Source organism: Pinus tabuliformis, chromosome 1_2 (genome assembly GCF_031772625.1).
Source record: "Pinus tabuliformis cultivar Carrire ecotype Pingquan chromosome 1_2, CPIR1, whole genome shotgun sequence".
NCBI lineage: Eukaryota > Viridiplantae > Streptophyta > Pinopsida > Pinales > Pinaceae > Pinus > Pinus tabuliformis.
Window position 1 is genome coordinate 1,258,776,090 of NC_142298.1, and position 18,414 is coordinate 1,258,794,503.

General features: G+C 37.4%; 1 pseudogene; it reads left to right on the plus strand.

The window, feature by feature from the left end:
• Positions 1 to 15,064: 15,064 nt before the first annotated feature.
• LOC149210803 (IRK-interacting protein-like) lies at positions 15,065 to 17,016 on the plus strand (annotated as a pseudogene).
• Positions 17,017 to 18,414: the final 1,398 nt, after the last annotated feature.

The following is an 18,414-nucleotide window of genomic DNA, read 5'->3' on the forward strand; positions in this document are numbered from 1 at the left end:
TATGCATAAGAAGATGATATGGTTAGGTTTGAATGAGAAAATGTAGCCAATTAACTGGCCACCCTCGTCCAGCTGACTGCGCTCATCCAGAGTTGCCACCACACATGTACCTAGTCAACTCACAGAAAAATCCAAAGGACAGGTAGTGGCGGGTATACACACTCTGATGCAATCATGGGAAGTGATTGCAGGGAAGAATCATGAGGAGTCATGATGACAAGGCAGTGGGGACCAACGGTCCAAATATGACAACGTACCTTTTTGCCAGCTCACCCCATCATTGGAAATATCTCAAAGAAGACATAAGTACTCCTCCTCGAAACTCCTTCACCACCTTTTCTTCCATTTCATCCTTGTCCACTTAGCTGCAACAAGCTCTATACCACCTCCATAACCTCAAAACCATCATTCTCTATCACTTTCAGCCATCCTTCTACTATCAGTGTTCTACAAGAGCAGGAACAAGTTCTACAGAAGCACCTACAGCCAATTCTACAGGAGGGGCAGTAAGCAGTTTTTAAGGAGGAAACACGAGGTTTTTGCTCAAATTTTGGCTTGAAGAGGTAGGTTCTATACATACCCACCTTGATTATTAATATGTGCAACGAATGATACAATTTTAAGGGGGAATTGAGCTTGTAGGAGAGAAATTCCATAAAAACGTTTCTACCTGTTTTCATAAAAAAACACAATTTTTCTCTGTTTTTCTATTTTTTCAAAATTCTTGTCTCCATCTCTAGTTTGGGTGTTCAAAGGGGGTATAAGAAAAATGACAGGGGGATTCATGAGGAAGGAGCCCACAAATTCAATTAGGATCCATGAGCATCCCGAAGTAGTAGCCATTTTCACCAAAGCAAATTGGATGCCATTTTTCGAAACATTTTGAGGGTTTGATGAAGAAGTGGCTCAAGAGTTTTCCATTTCTTTAGTCCCTCACCCAAGGACCCATGCCACTGCTACTTTGAGGGGACTCTCCATGGAAATCACCCCAAAATTTATCAGTAGGTTTACCAGCCTTCCCCTTGGACTACCTTGGAGCAAAGATGAAAAGCCAATGGGACAAGTTGTTAAGAAAACATTCTTCCAACCAAATGAACATCATGTAGAAGACAAAAATGGCATTAGAAGAATAAGCATACCTTACCCTTGGGATGAGATTAGTTACCAAATCATCAAGTATATTTCTTGTGAAGGGAGGTATAGCATAGTTTATGGCTACCATTTTAGACTTCTCCATGAGATGAGCTATGGCATGAACACTCCCACACCACAAAAACTCAGCATCCCCTATTTTCTCCTACAGTCCCTCATAGACTCCAGCATTAAGTTGAAGGCAAGAGGTCCAAATCAGTTGATTCACCATGGGCTAATTAAACTATTAGTGGAAGAAGCCATCCACACCTTCACAACCCCCATAGCATGGGAAATCTTCAGAAATATGACAAGAGAAGATGATATAAAGGCCCTCACATATGGCCACAGTCCTTCTGAAAGTGAGGGGGAAGAGAAACAAGGGGAGGAAGGGGAGGAAACTAAGGAACAAACAAAGGAGGAAGACACTAAAATAGAGAAGGAGGAAACTAAACCAGAGGAGGAAGAAACCAAAACAGAACAGGAGAAAAAAAAGCCAGCAGAGATAGAGAAGACAAAAGGAGAGGAAAAAGGGGTAGAAAAGACAGAAGTGTCTCCTGAGACCCTAGAAAGGGAGGCAACAGTTGTTCTTGTTGCCCTCAGCACCCCAGTTAAACCTAATGATCTGAAAATCACTCGTGAGTGATCTCAGTTAATTAAATAATGAATGTAGGTATTACAGACTCATGTGTTGGTGTGTGTCTATGTTATTTTAGGCAATGGATCAATCAAATTGTGAAATACACAGACAATGGAAAATGGAAAACAGTAAGGGAAATGCAGTAAGCAAAGACAAGAACATAACAAATTAATAAGGAGTTCACCTTATTCTCCAAGGCTACGTCTCTGGTCCAACTCTCAATGGTGGCCTTCTTTTATTGTGTCTTTAAAGCAGAGATTTACAATGAGGAGCTCAACTTGAGACTCCTGAAATAGAGGATGCTTAGTAGGGTGGTTCTTGGATTCCCCAAGCCACTAGAGTGCACAGAATCTTTCCTTACCAAGTCTTCACCTCTCTAGTCTTTAATTGGATGAGTCCAATGGTGCTCAATTCCCGACAAATATCCTCACATGGATGGCTTGAACCTCTCAAGCCTAGTTCTGTCTGCTCAATGTTGCCTTAGGTTAGCTCGACTCTCTGTTTTCTGCTTCTTGCTTCACTATCTCTTTCGCCTTTTCTGTCACTGTTTTTGTCCTTTGGTTCTTCCTTATCGTGCTCTATATTCTCTTATGTTCTGTCTGTTTATTCATGGCTTAAAGCCAATCTATCCTTGACTATTTGCTTCCTCTTTCACCCCTTCATATCACCTGCTGTTGTTCACTTGGAGTTCCCTGCCTCTGCGTCATCACCAACGTCCAACAGGGAAGTGACCACTTGTCCTCTCACGAACTGCGCCAGCTCTTCCTCGATGGTTCGGTTTTTCAATTATACTATGGAATGATTCATCCGCAAACTTAGCCGTGAAATCAAATTTCAAATTTTTGTATGCCGTGGCTTAATTCTCCTGTCAAATCTGGTTTCTCCATCAGGCGCAATCTTCGCAGTCAGATCTAGAGTCCCCAGATCCTATGGTCTTCGGTCATTTCACGCGGTTGACTTGCTCGACCGTTAGCATGCGATGAGGGGAGGTTTTCTCTCGCATCCACCAGACACGCATCATGCAATGAATGGAATCATTCGTTTTCTGCCAAATCCGCTTACCGCCCCAATGTGCCTCCAATATGCTGCTGGTTTTGGAGCGCGGGACCTGCCTTTCACCTTAGCACTTTCCTTACGGTTTTCAAAACATCTAGTGTCTGCTTAACATGCTTTAAATTCTCTTCTCATGTTTTGCTAAATATCAAAATGTCATCCAAATACACAATAACAAAATCATCAAGAAAAGATCTGAGTACATCATTCATTAATCTCATGAAATTAGCAGGAGCATTAGTTAAGCCAAAAGGCATAACCAGCCACTCATGCAATCCCTGCTTTGTTTTGAAAGCAGTCTTCCATGCATCTTTTTCTGCAACTCTGACCTGATGGTATCCACTATGCAAGTCTAGCTTGGAGAAATAAATAGCTTCTTTCAATTGATCTAAAAGATCATCTATGCGAGGAAGGGGATAATGATTTATCTTATTTAGTACTTGGTAATCAATGCACATTCTCCTTGAGCCATATTTCTTTCTCACCAAAATGATTGGTGACCCACATGGTGATGTGCCAGGTCTGATGAACCCCTTCTCGAGCAACTCCTACACCTGCTTCTTGATTTTAGCATTCTCTAAAGTGGACAACCTATACATTCCAATGTTAGGCAATGGATCATCTTGCTGCAAAATAATATCATGCACTATTTCCTTTTTGGGTGGCAGACCTTTAGGTTCTTAAAATAAGATATCATACTCTGAAACAAACTTTTCTAAATCAGCTTGTTGTTCAGCATTATAGCCCTCAAATACATTGGTTTTAAGGAATTTAGACTTCTGTGATCCATAACTTGTTTAGATAATCTTCGGCAAAATCACATAATAAATCGTTTGTCGACGCGTTTCGAACCAACCAGTGTGGTTCATCGTCAGGACAAGTTGAAGAACCAATCTGGATTAGCTTGATTAAATAGAGGTGCAGAGACTCCAACGGTTATAATGCCAACGACTAATTTTGACCAATCACCCTAGTCAAATTCAAAAATAAAAAGAAAATATATATATATATATATATATATATATATATATATATATATATATATATATATATATATATATATATATTCCTAGAAAAGGTAAGTAAAGGCATTTCACTTGTTTATTTATAAATAAATAAATCTAATACTAAATATTAAGAAAATTCATATTTTAGTTATAAAGGTCATTATATCTCGTATAAAGTACATATTTATATTAGTAATCATCCCAATATTGTTTAAATACAACTAAAAGGTGATAAATCATTATTATTTAGGTAATGTGTAATAATTATTAATGGTTCATTGGTAAGTTAGATCTTTAAATTATATTATTTTTATCTATTATTTTAATATAATGGTCTTCAAAATAATAAGTAATGAATGTTTAATAGTAATCTATATCTACTTAATAATTCATAATTCCAAACAAATTGTTAAGTCATTACTTATTCCTAGGAATTAGTTCCATTAGGTACATAGAATAACTAATTATCCTTATGGTTAAATAATTAATAATAATTTAATATTTCAAGTTTAACTAAGACGTTATTTAATTACTTATAAGGTAATGTTTAATAAACATTACCTTATAAGTAATTAAATAACGTCTTAGTTAAACTTGAAATATTAAATTATTATTAATTATTTAACCATAAGGATAATTAGTTATTCTATGTACCTAATGGAACTAATTCCTAGGAATAAGTAATAATTTAACAATTTGTTTGGAATTATGGATTATTAAGTAGATATAGTTTATTATTAAACATTCATTACTTATTAATTTAAAGACCATTATATTAAAATAATAGATAAGAATAATATAATTTAAAGATCTAACTTACCAATGAACCTTTAATAATTATTACGCATTACCTAAATAATAATGATTTATCACCTTTTAGTTGTATTTAAACAATATTGGGATGATTACTAATATAAATATGTACTTTATACGAGATATAATGACCTTTATAACTAAAATATGAATTTTCTTAATATTTAGTATTAGATTTATTTATTTATAAATAAACAAGTGAAATGCCTTTACTTACCTTTTCTAGGAATATATATATATATATATATATATATATATATATATATATATATATATTTTCTTTTTATTTTTGAATTTGACTAGGGTGATTGGTCAAAATTAGTCGTTGGCATTATAACCGTTGGAGTCTCTGCACCTCTATTTAATCAAGCTAATCCAGATTGGTTCTTCAACTTGTCCTGACGATGAACCACACTGGTTGGTTCGAAACGCGTCGACAAACGATTTATTATGTGATTTTGCCGAAGATTATCTAAACAATACATTGGTTTTATCAGGTTTCTTTTCCTTTACAACCATCAGTAAGAATTGTTTGTATGAATTTATTATTCATTTCATCTTCCCTGAGTTTATGAGAGTATAATTATTCTTGAGCTTATGAGCTCTTACAAATTATTTGATTCCATCTTTAACAAGTAGATACTTGTTCTCAGATCTATAGAAAATAGCTTTTCTATCATACAAGTAACGACTTCCTAAAACAATTCCACATATATCCAAATGAATTATGTCTAACTCAACCTCATCTACAAATGCTAACCCAAAAGAAAACTTGAGTTTGCATTGTCTAGTCACTTGTAGTTGTGCTTTATCATTCAACCATCCTAATGGGTATGGTTTCTTGTGAGGTGTAGTTACTAATCCCAACTTCTTTACAATTTCTTCAGAAATCAAATGTACCTGTGAGCCACTATCAAAAAAAGTATCAATCTTTTGATGTTTGGAAATAACTTGAATATGGAAAAGCTCATGTCTTTTTGTCTCATTTTCTTCATCAATAGTAGATTGTGCAGAATTACTAGTAGATGCTTCAAAATTCTTACCTCTTATACCCGTGGCTGCAATGGTTGTTTCATCTCTTGAGTCTAACCCCAAATTTTTCTGAATAGCTGTAGCGGTCTTCTTCTTCTTTCCCTCGAACTTCTTAGGTCTCAGCTCTGGATGCAGAATCCAACAATGCTCATCATCATGCCCATCCTTTTTACAGTGAGTGCATGAAGCCTTGCTTTTCTGTGTAGTGTTAGCCTTCCTTGCTTTCCATTTCTTCTTTCTTTTCTCCTTATTCTTGCTTGCAGTGGGTTGGGATGATCCCCCAACTTCTGGACTTCCATTCTTTCCTCTAGCCTCTAGATGAGTAGCTTGTATAGATACCTCATCTATACTAGTGGGACTAAACATGAGGATAGTATGCCTCATGTAGCTATGTAGACCACCAATGTACTTCAACAGAGTCTCTGGTGAGTCTAATGAGATTCCTAGAATCAATGCTCTCTTTCTAAATTCTTGAGTGTACCCTTGCACACTTTTCCCTTTCAATTGTTGAAGAGTTTGCCAACTCATCATGGCTTGCTGCATGTAGGCCAAAGGATAGAACTATTTTTTTATTGCAGAAACAAATTCACTCCAGACAGAGATAGTCTTACCATGTCTTTTCATGTCAGCTTGGGTCTTGCCTTCCCACCAAACCAAGGCAGTGCCTCCAAGGCATAGGCTCACCAGCTAAATCTTGCTCTTGTCTGAATCGATATTCTACACTCTGCAATAAACATCAATTTGTCTAATCCAATTGTCTAGATTTTCTACATTCAACTCTCCATCATATATAGGTAGATCAAATTTAACATCTAGTTTTATCAAATATGCTTTCTTTTTAGGGCTATTAGGAGGTGTGTGAAAGTTTTGCTCTTTCCCTTTGCCTTTTGAGTGTTCATGGGAATGTGACTCATCTTCTCCTTTGTCTTGTTCGGAGCCTGGTGAATCTTCATCCTTATGTTTTCTAAAGTCCCTATATGTTTCTTCTACCATGGACTTTATGGCTAGGAAACTATCTATGAATTGAGGGGATGGCCCCATAGAAACTTCCTCTAACATTGTCTTCCGAGGATAGACTGTCCCAATTTCAGGATTAGTTTCTGTTAGCTACCTATACCAATAGGTTTCATTTTTCATGATTGGCAGGGGAAGTGCCAAATATGCTCTACTTTGGTGATGCAAAGATCTCATATTTTTGTGGAAAACACCTATCTACAGTTGTTTGATGCTGTCCTACTTCTGAATGGGTGATCCAACAGTCTAAGCTGGGTCATGCCACATTTCAATTTTTGTTGTAGATTAGAGAAAGAAATCTGTCCAAACTGTTCAATCTTGGCAGATCAGTAGTTAGGTAGAGAATGAAGGTTCCCAACTGCTTAATCTGGGGCCTTGGAAGTAATAAGGCTAGCCTTAGATAGAAAATCAAAAGAAAATGGAAAAAGAAAAGAAAAAGAGCAATTGAGGGTTTGCTAGTCTAAGTGCACCCTCCCTGAAGTAACAAAAAATGCTAGGCAATAGAATGGGTAGGTAGATGGGGTTGCAGAAGCATGATTTCTTTCATATCACTGGCCTAAGCAAAGGAAACGCATGGTGGCCAGTGCATATCTTCCTATTCAGCAATGTTGTAGCAACAAAGTGAAGCATGTCTAACTTCCCAATCATTCCCTGTCAAACTTCTTTCTAACATCCCACTATCACCTTTGTTCATAAGAGAAGTCAAACTCTTTTGTAGATTCTTGTTATATAACAGAGCCACATTTCTTGTGTAAAAATCTTTTCATTTTGATCTACTCTCCTAACTAAGTTTGTTCCCTAAAAACTTAGTGTTTGCTTCCTCTCTTCCATATCTCCCATCCAATACTAACTACTAACTCCATTATTACTTAACTCCCTATGTTCCCCTTTTCCCCATTATTATATCACTATTGTATATAAAAAACCCCAAAAATTTGTATATACCCCTTCCCCTAGGCAATATAGCCTTATAGCTCCAAAGGGTTAGAGCGCAAAGGAATTGAAGTGCTAAAGGCAAAATAGCGCTAAAGCTAAGTCTCGGGATTAAACCAAGATCTGCTTGGTTTAACAGCCCTAACCCCAGTTTGCGAATAAACAGCAATAAACCCATTTTTCCACAAATCATTGAAAAAACCCAAAAAACCCGCCAATGGCTAAAGTTCCGCCCTGGCGCGCATTCCCAGAAAAAATAATTGTTTATTACCCGCTCCCCGCTGTATTGTCCGATCACCTCTACTTCCCGTCAACCGTCGGATCTAGGCCCTCGCATCCGACGGTCCTCAGCAATATCGGGCTGCCTCCGATGGCAGTACTTTAGCGCCCGAAAATGTCAGAATGGTGACGTAGGGCGCTGGACATGCGTCACAATTCAATTGCATCGGGCGGCCTCCTGCCAAAACCGCGCCCGTACGTGAAGCGGTCCAAAATTACATCACCTCCACGCCAAGTCGACCTTACGTCACCTCCACGCCAAGTCGACCTTACGTCACCTCCACGCCATTGCCGAGTCAGCACCACATCAACGCCTGACCCGCCATCGCTCCGAGCTGTCCGCCACGTCCCCTGTCCACGTGGGCCACTCACAGACCGCCACGTCATCATTCCGTACCATGACCCCACCTATGATGTCATGCTGACGTCATCCGAAAAAAGCGCGCCAAAGGCCAAATTTCCTATATTTTCGCCCAAAATCACGTTTTTTCGCATTTTTGTAAAAAAATCTGGTATGCCTCCTACATGAAATTTCACGACATTCTCGCCGCCAACCTGCAGAAATTGATTCAACGTCATGGCCGCCCACAATTCAGCTTGGATAAGCCTCCACCCATCGCGTCGTGACCAGGTATTTACCATTTCTTCCTGCACCTGGTTCAGTTCGTTCCTCACTATAAAAAACGCCTGGAACTGCCATTTTCCCCTGAAACTCAAGCTTCCTTGTCCTACAAGTGACTCAATTTCTCCCAAGAGTGACCAATTGTGCCCCTTTTACACCAGAACTGCCTTGTTTTCACTATAAGTCCTTTTTACCTCAATTCGCCGCATAAAGTTGCATTTGCCTACATTCCTAAGTGAAATTCTGCTTGAAGAGCACCAAACACATGGAGACACCAGAAGCTCTAAACATTCCACCTTTAAATGCCCCACACAGAGAGCTAGAATGGCTGCCCCTAGCTGATAGAGACTACCAGATGGCAGAGGGAATCCCAGATTACAGCAGATACCATATTCATGTAATCAATGAGCTGAAAGCCAAACATCTCAATGGAACTGATATTCTAGGGATTTGGGACTCCAATTTTCCCATTTTCAATCTTCCTCAAGTTAATATCCTCCCAAATTTAATCCATCGATGCAGTGCCAACTACGATCCATGTCAGAGAGTTGTCCTCAATCCCTCGGGCTCAGTCTTGTTCTATGTCACCCCTGAAGCTATAAATCAAATGCTGCATTTTCATACTACAAAGCCATTGACTCCTCTATCCATGATGCACTTGATAGACCAAGGAGGCAAGTTGTCCAGTGCCCAAATCATAAAGATTAATCAACTATTCATTCAATCAGGCTCTCAAACTGTGAGGACTCCTCCTATTGGAAATGTATATCTCAATGAGATGGGCAGGATTCTTGTGGACATGATCAGTTATGTCCTGGGTTACAGGTCAACTGAGGATGTTGATGAAACCATTCTGGCTATGATGTCTGTCTTCTCCCCTGGAAAGCCTCCTTCGGTTCACTATGATTATGCTACATACATTGCCAACAAAATTCACGAGCAATTGATGAATTTAGAGAGGGAAAGGATATTTAGATACACTTCTTACATCTATCACTTGTTCATATTTTATCAGCCTGATAGCTTCCCCATTACTCTCAAGAAGTTTGATGCCCAGGGGAACCAAAGGTCTGTGGTATTTTGGTCTTCAATCTTTCATCATATTTCTTTTTCACCATATAGCTACTGTGAATTCATAGACCTTTTCATCCATCCAGCCATGTCCTTGCTATTGATTTCTCCTCCTCCAAGATTGACAGATGAGATGCAAAGAATCCTTCAGCTCTCAAAGGCCTACATCATTGGGGATTGGTACTTTTACCAACACCATACAGTGATCAGGATATATGGTTGTGAGTTAGCCCCATACAGGCTACCAAGATATGTCCCTATGAGACTTTTTGCTTTAGAATATTTCAGACAATTTGGAAATGCAGACATGATCCATTTCCACAGCAAAAATAAAAAGGCACAACTCAAAGTCAAAAACCAGCTAGGCCCATTTATTTATAACAAAAGAGAAGAGGCATGGCAAGAAGCAGATAAGATCCTAAAGTGCCTCGGGTTGCAAACCAGTTTCCTCTGGTTACCCTATGATCCCAATCACTTCATTAGTCTTAGAAGGGTCAAATATAAGTTGGCTAGCTATGATCATCTCAGGTTACCACATATTGAAAAGTATGCAAATCAATTAGAATGGAAAGAGGGCACCCTAGAAGAGGCAAGTTCTAAAGAGGAAATAGCACAAAAATCAGCAAAGAAACTTGAAAAGGAAGCTGACTTGGAATATTGTGGACAAGTTTCTTCTTTTTATCATACTCAACTTGGAGCAGCTGCCTCATCTTCTACAGCTCCCCAGCAAGCAGCTCAAACCACTACTCAAGCAGCTAGCACAGATAAGGGGAAAGAAATGGAGCAGGATCAGACACTCCCAACAGCAGAACAGCAGAAAGAACAGACAGAACAGCAAGAAGAAATGGCTGAGGCCCCTGTATCCACAGAGCAACAGGTTCAAGAAAGTGTGCCTCCAAGGCAGGAAATAACAGTGGAGACCTCGGTGCTCCAAACCCCGATGAATGAAGAGAGAGCCAGGAAGAGGGACAGACAGCAAGAAACTCCCCTTACTACATCAGCAAGTCAACAAGGGGAGAAAAGGCAAAGACTAAACCCTTTTTCTGAAGAAGAGATGCCTATTGGACCATCCATGGGTATGGGCCCCCCTAGTATGGAAGCATCAGCCAATTCCTTCCAACAGGAACAAGAAAGACCACTTGGAGGAGAGGTCAGCTCCTCAAGCCAGGAAAGAAGGGCAGAGTCTGGAATCAAGAAGCAATTTATGGATATAAAAGCTAGGAATGAGCCAGTCAGACTCCAGCTTTACAATCATTTGCTCAAGATGGCTCCCACCAACCAACAGAGGCTCATGTCAGCATATGAAATTGCAGAAGGGAAGATGACTATGAGCCATTTCATGCCTGCCTTGCTGCAGCCACAGTCAGCTGCAAATTACATCAGAACCAACCTAGAAGTGTTTGCAAAAGACATCCACCCAATGGACCAAATAGAGCTACATAAGCAAACGGGTGAGATGGTCTACTCTACTCTTGCAGATAAAAAACTTCTAGCACACAAACTGCAAAATTCTCTCCATAATACTACTGCCCAACTAGAATTGGAGAAAGCTTCTTCTCAAGCCAAAGACAACAGGATTAAGTCTTTGGAAGATATCATCATAGAGCTTGGGCATGACCCAAGTGATCCCAAAGCTGTGCAGGCGCTAATTGTTGGGCCTCACAATGGTCCCTATTTTCACTCCATTATTCACCAATATCTTCACATTTTACCTTCATGTCACCTCCATTCCACCTCCACATCATTTCATTTACCTCATTATTGGGTTATAACTATGCTTTTCCAAAGTTTATTAATTCTTAACATTTTTAAGTGAATTTATGGCTAAACTTTAGAAAATAATATGCTTATACTTATACTTAACAATTAGAATGAGTTTGTTGACATGTGTAGGTACAAAGGAAGTTTCCAGGACATCTTTATGTGGCCTTGAATGATCAAATTCGAATTTGATAAGATAAGCCTCATGGAAAAGATCATGGAGAAAATCGTGGACCTTATGGAGGAGATCATGGAGGATAGGGTTATGTGTCTAGATGGTTGAGAAATGTATGGAACTAAAAAGAGAGATTAGTGGATCATCATTATGAGTTTGTTATCTCATCCTATTGTATAAATAGGAGTACCTCCTCCATTCCAAAGAGAGGACACTTAGAGCATGCATCCAAACTTATGATGGAATAGAATAAAGCTTCATTTTATATATATTTCAATTATGTAGTTTTATTTCCATTATGTAGTTTTTAGATATAAGTTTCCTTAATGTAGTATATGGAATAATTTGTCTTGTTCTTAAGAGAATTGAGCTCACTCTAAAAGGATGAGAGAAACATTTTATTTCATATTAGATCTTATTTCATTTACTTGTTTTGATGTTTGAGGATTTGTTTGTGATTGATGAATGAGTTTTAAATTAGAATCTAATCAGCATATGAGAGGACAACTAAGGGTCTAAGTTAGGCTCTCTCTCTCTATTTGATTTGCATGATAATTGAAATTCATTCTTTTGCTTTTATGTTTCAAGTATCATATGAGGAGATACCAAGAGTCTAAGTTAGGCTCTCTCTCCATTGATTTATATGGTAATTGAAATTCATCCTTTTGCTTTCATGTTTCAAGTTATTTCATTTCTTATGCTTGTGAATGAATCTTAGTTTAGTTTGGATTAGTACATGAGAGGACAATCAAGAGACTAAGTTAGTCTCTCTCTCTCTACTTGAATCTGAACAACAATTAAATTCATTCTCTTGTCTTCATTTCAAGTTTTTAGTTTTATGTAATCAATTATTTCTCTATGATACTATAGGGAAGGACAACCAGGACCTCCTTAGTTAGGAGCCTCTTCCCTTGCATATTATATTGAATCATAAATAATTTAGTTAGACATAGAGTTAGTTTCCTACTCTTGCATATATTTTGCTGGCACCATCACAAGATTACGAGTTTCCCTGGTTGATAATTTAATGCAGCAATTTAAGCCCAATAAATTGCCCAACATTTTGGCGCCGTTGCCGAGGATGGTGCTAAGGGATTAGGCATTAGAAATTTAATTTAATACTAGTATTTTTCTTTAGACACAATAATTTGTGAGACCTGGTGACAGCAGGATCTTCACAAAGGAGTTTTCTGATGTTTTAGTGTTTAGCTAGTTTTAAATTTCATCTTTTCAAAAAAACCCCCCTGCATAAATAAACACAAATCAATCGATTAGTATGCTCTCTTCCTGCACTTCGTGCGATCAGGAAGATCAGAAAGTCTATTGATTTTGTTCAAATAAACATACTCTTGCTGGAGAACTAATTTCCAAAAAGACAATAAAGAATTTTGTGAATGAAAAAAAAACATCTTTAAATTTTTAGATGAAATTTAGTTTTTTAATTTTAGATTTAAAAAATAAAAATAAAAATTAGTTTTTAATTTTAGATTTAAAAAAAAATAAAAATAAAAAATTCCACAAAATAATAATAATATATGTATTATATATACACATATTATTATTAAAAAAAAAAAAAAAAAACTTAACCATTTTCTTTGTTTTTTTTAGATATTTAAAAAAAAAACTAACTATTTTTTGTTTTTTAGATATTTAAAAAAATGCAAAACATTAATTAAAAAAAAAAAAAAAAAATTAACCATTTTTTTGTTTGTTTGTTGTTTTTTTAGAAATTTAAAAAAAACTAAAAAAATAATAACCATTTTTGTTTTTTTGGTTTTTTTTGATATTTTGAAAAAATATAAAAAGCATGCAAAACATTAAATAAAAACAACATAAAATCATTTAAAAAAAATTATATCATTTTAACAACTAACCATTTTTTTTGGATTACCATTGCTATTTTTCAACTTAAAAAAATGAAAATCCAACCAACGACGTCGTGCCCATTCGAGGATGAGGTGATATTGATGTGTTTGTGCACGGAGAAACTGAGAGGAATGACATGGTGGAGAACTTTGGAGAATGTCGGCCATTAAAAGGGCTTGCAAATAGTTAAAGCGTTTGGAGAATATTTCTGGCCAGCAACAGATTGAGTGGTACCATACCATCTTCACTCGGTAGAATCCAATTGGAACTTGATGATCTTCAAATGGGATGACAGTGGAGTTAATTTGCTTTGGTTACAGAAGTGGTAAAACTCCACCCTGCAAAATCTAAAGCTGGATCAGCAATCTGTGCTGTTCTTTTTTCATGAAATAGAGTAGATGGTACAGACTTGTAGAATGCAAGTCGAACTTGTTTGATTCTGCGGCCAACCTCTTCTGAAAAGATGGTACCATAAGATCCCGAGCTGAAGTCTTTGACAGCAACTTCAGTTGTCTTAGCTCTAACTGTCAAATCATTTTCAAGGGATGCAACAAATCTGGAGACAGCTGGGCAATAATGGCGTCGCAAAGTTTCTATCTCCCACAGTGAACTCTGCACTTTGAAGTATCTCTTTCTTCGCTCCTGAATGAGTTACACAAGACTCATCAATATTTTCATCTAGCTCTGTGGTTTTAGTTGCCTCATTTTCATCCATATCTTGCCGATCCACCAAACAATTGATTGAAGGATGCCTCCGAAGAAGATTATGAATGATAGCAATCACAAGAAGTGACTCTGATAGAGGTGCTGAAAGTGCTAGCCTGCTCAATTTCTTTGCAAATGCTGCAGCTAAATATGCTGGCAAAAGTGGTGACTTCAGGCATGTATCCAGAAGCTCAAAAAGACGAGATCGATATTTAGTCAACTCTTGCTTTCACCACATTCATGTGAACCCAATCTCGTTGAATGTGAGGAATCCATTGCCGACGCTCCGGCGCTCTTTCTTGCCATAAACCGCAACCGATTCAAAGCATTTAATTGCTGGAGAAAAGCTGGTTGAAAATCCAGAGCATTAAGGAATTCGGTTGAGGTGGCCTTCTATACAGGCTAAATCCATGGAGTAGTTGCTGAGAAATTGCTTGTGCTCTCTTTGCATTCAATTTGCATGCCGATTACATGATAGACAGGTGGCGGATTCTACACCGAGTTCCCTCGAACTTCCTCCTACTATAAGTTCAGTGGAACCGTTTCAAGCTTCCCTGCAACCCATGGCTTTGACACCACCTGCAATACCGACGACTCCTCCTGTGAATTTGGCTCCCCAGCGTACACAAGTTGTTATCAAATAATGTTCCTGATTTCACCTACCATAGTTTGATTCCTAAGTATTTCAGACTGGGGAAAACATAAAGTTCCGGATCATCCTTAAAATCTGGATTGTCAATCATTGGTGCAACCCATTTTCCCTTGTACTTTGGATTCTTGATTTTCTTTGGCTTCCAGGTACAAAGTTTGTACTCTGGATTCGGAATGGTTGGAGCTTTCCACTCCCCATGCTCCTCATCGTCCTTGCGTCTCCATCATGATCTGCCTCATGTGTACATATACACAGAGTTAAGAACTTTTTGGGGATTACCCACTTCGAATCCAACCCTGGGAAGCCGTATCCAATACATTTCTGAATGTCGTTGTTTTCTCCCTCATCCATGGCTAACCGGTCTCCTCCCATCAATAAGGATGTCAGCAGAATGGAAATTTAAGCTGCAATTGCTAAGGCTGCGGAGCTCCGAGCACTTCATGCGACATTGGTGCAAGGCAGCAGCCCTGGAAAGCTCAAGCCGCAGACTTGTCCTTCTCCATTAGGTTCCAAGCATTCCGCTCAGGATTATCCCGTTTTCACGCCTACTTATGATGAGGAAACCATGCCTGCATATCAGCAAGTTCTGTTAGATCCAAAACGAAGGTCTTTGAATTGGGATGATGGGCAAGAAAACGAGGTTGAAAGCATTGGAACAGAAAGGGAAAGTCATATTTCTACTATCAGAAGATCCTCTGGGTTGTTTAGCAGAGAGTTTGCCTCGTCCACAATAGACCATTCTCTTAGCGCAAACTCATCAGCTCACCATGTCAATGTTTTGTGGACTCCCCAAGCAAACGGTACTCTTCATCTACTAAAGCCTAATGAAATTCTTGCCATGGACAGCAAGAAAAACGGAAATGGAGCGGGTGGCTATGTGTCCTGTAACAGATGTAAGCCTGCGAGTGTTGGTAGAGAAAGTACAACTGTGGTTCCTTTAACAGAATCCCATGATGTAGTTGAGGTGGCTCATAAGGATAAGGCTAGTAATGGTCTGTTCAAGTCGTGGTTATTTTCTCTATCAAAGAAGAAGGTCAATAAAACTCAGATGTCACCAAACAAGGCTGAACCTGCCTGCTTCTACCAAAGCATGGAGGAATGGGTAGTGGCCTTAGACACTTTGAAGCAAAAGCTAGTACTGGCTAATGAGAGCAGGGATATTGCAGTGGCTGAGGTTGCCGAGTTGAAATCATCCATGTTAGAACTTGAGAAGAAATTGAGGGAATTAGAGTTTTACTGCCAAGATCTAAAGCATGCATTGAATCAGTCAGTTCAAGATGGGGATATAGGAGGTTCTGATAAAACTAGCGCAAGGAATCATGAAAAGGAAGTCACATGTAGAGAGTCCTACAAAGTTGGAAAGAAAAATCCTTTGCCTGTCAGCTCCGAAGTGATGGTAGAAGGTTTCCTGCAGATTGTATCAGAAGCAAGGGTTTCTGTAAAACAGTTCTGCAGGACACTGGTCAATCAGATACAAGAGCTGGATGAGAAAGCAATGGAGAATCTTAGTCTACTTTTGCAGCCATATAATGTGAATGTTACTTCTAAGGTTACTAGAGGTGTCATGTATCATGTAGAATCTCTCATAAATCTGGCCATTTATCAAGATTTTGAGAATTGCAGCTTTCAAAAGAATGGTGCTCAAACCATTCTGGATATACACGAGAGCTGTCGGGAAAAATTTTCATCCTTTGCATCATTAAGAAACTTGAGCTGGAGCGAAGTCCTCAGTAAGGGAACCAGATATTGTGTTCAAACCCAGGCCATTCAACAATATGCACTCGAGTTGTCTCAATGCTTTCCACCACCTGTAGAGCTTGGATCTTTGGATGAGGACACTGCTTCACATGTCTTTGAGAGATCCACACTTGGATTTAGGGCTGACATAGTTGTGAATTTTTTTTTCAAGTTGGCACTAATTGTTTGATGTAAATTTCTGAATGCTGCCTACTGAAACACTATCTACATTAGAGAGGGGAAATGCGCTCTATCTCCATAAACGATATGTAATTGACAGGCATTTTTCCTTTTCCGGTTCTGGCTTTCTCTTTCCATTGTATTGACTGTACATTATGAAACTTTTGTGAAAGCAGATTTGACGAAACGGCGGAGGAGGACGAAGATGTTTGTCGAATATGCCGAACGCCTGGAGACTTGGAGAATCCTCTGTTTTACCCGTGTGCATGCAGAGGAAGCATCAGATATGTTCATCAGGATTACTTTCTTCAGTGGCTCAATCACAGCAACGCGCGGCAGTTGTGAGCTCTACGGTTGTGAAACATTTTAGTTTACGGTTTGTTTTTTTAATTAGTTTTTTTATTTTTATTTACAACTAAAAAAATTATAAAAAAATCCACATAAATAATAAATTAAAAACAATGGTTTTTAATTTGTTATTTAAATAAAAATAAAAAATTTGTGTGTTGTTTTGTTATTTGAATAAAAATAAAAAATATTTTGTAGTGTTGTTTTTTTTTATTTAAATAAAAATAAAAATAAAAATATTTTGTGTAATATTTTGGATAATACAAAAATCAAAACAACACAAAATAATTTTTATTTTTATTTAAAATAAAAAAAATTTCCTTATTTTTATTTTTATTTTTAATTTAAAAAAAAATAAAAAATAAAACTAACTTTATTTTAGTTATAGTATATTTTTAGCACGGCCTGGAGTATGCCGTAAAACTGCTTCTGCTTGGCTAAGAGCTCGTCTTCCTCGGACGTAAGGAAACAGGTTAACGGCCCAAGACCCAGAGGCATCTGGCAGGAGTGAAAGCCTGCTCCCTTACGGACCACCAGCGGGTTATTACAGGTGGCGTGGTTTTCCTTGATAACGGTGATGAGTCAAACCGACATTCGTGGATAGCAGGCAGAGATGGCTGTCCTCACTGTTGGTTTGACACCTGAGTTTGATAGGTTTTGCCACCTTCGGAAAAAAAAAAAAAAAAAAAAAAAAAAAAAAAAGAAGAAAAGAAAAGAGAGTATATTTTTAGCATTTTTCTTTCTTAGGTTTTAATAAATAAAATTTTGTTGATTTTAAAAAATTTTCAACTTAAATAAATTAAAAATTTATGTTTTTAATTTATTGTTTAAACAAAAATCTAAATAAAATCAACATAACAAATAAAAAAAAAAATTACTATTTTATTTTTAAAATTTGTTGTTTAAAAAAAAAAAAACAAAATTAAAAAATAATAAAAAATATAAAAAAAAAATCAAAAAAACAAAAAACAAATATATATATATATATATATAAACAATAAAAAAATAAAAATAAAAATTCACACAGATTTGAAAATAAAAAAAAGGGATACTTGGAAACACATTTCGAAAATCGATTGGAGGAGTCTCAAGACGATAATTATTTCTGATAGCTTTTAGTTGGCATCACATCTTTCTATTGTATGCTTTATGATGCACTAATATGTAGGACAGAATTGCCAAGCACATGAGTAATCTGACACAAACAGGGAGTACTATTTTTCAGGGTTGTTTTAAGAATGGATTGAAATTGATATCATGAATTGAGTTACTTTCACCAATTTGATTTCTCTTAAATCTGTTTTATTTGGTATGAATTTTTACGTAAGAATCATGAAGAAAATGCGCAATTCTTCTTGAACAAACTTATGTTTTCTTTCTGCCAAGGTTTTTACA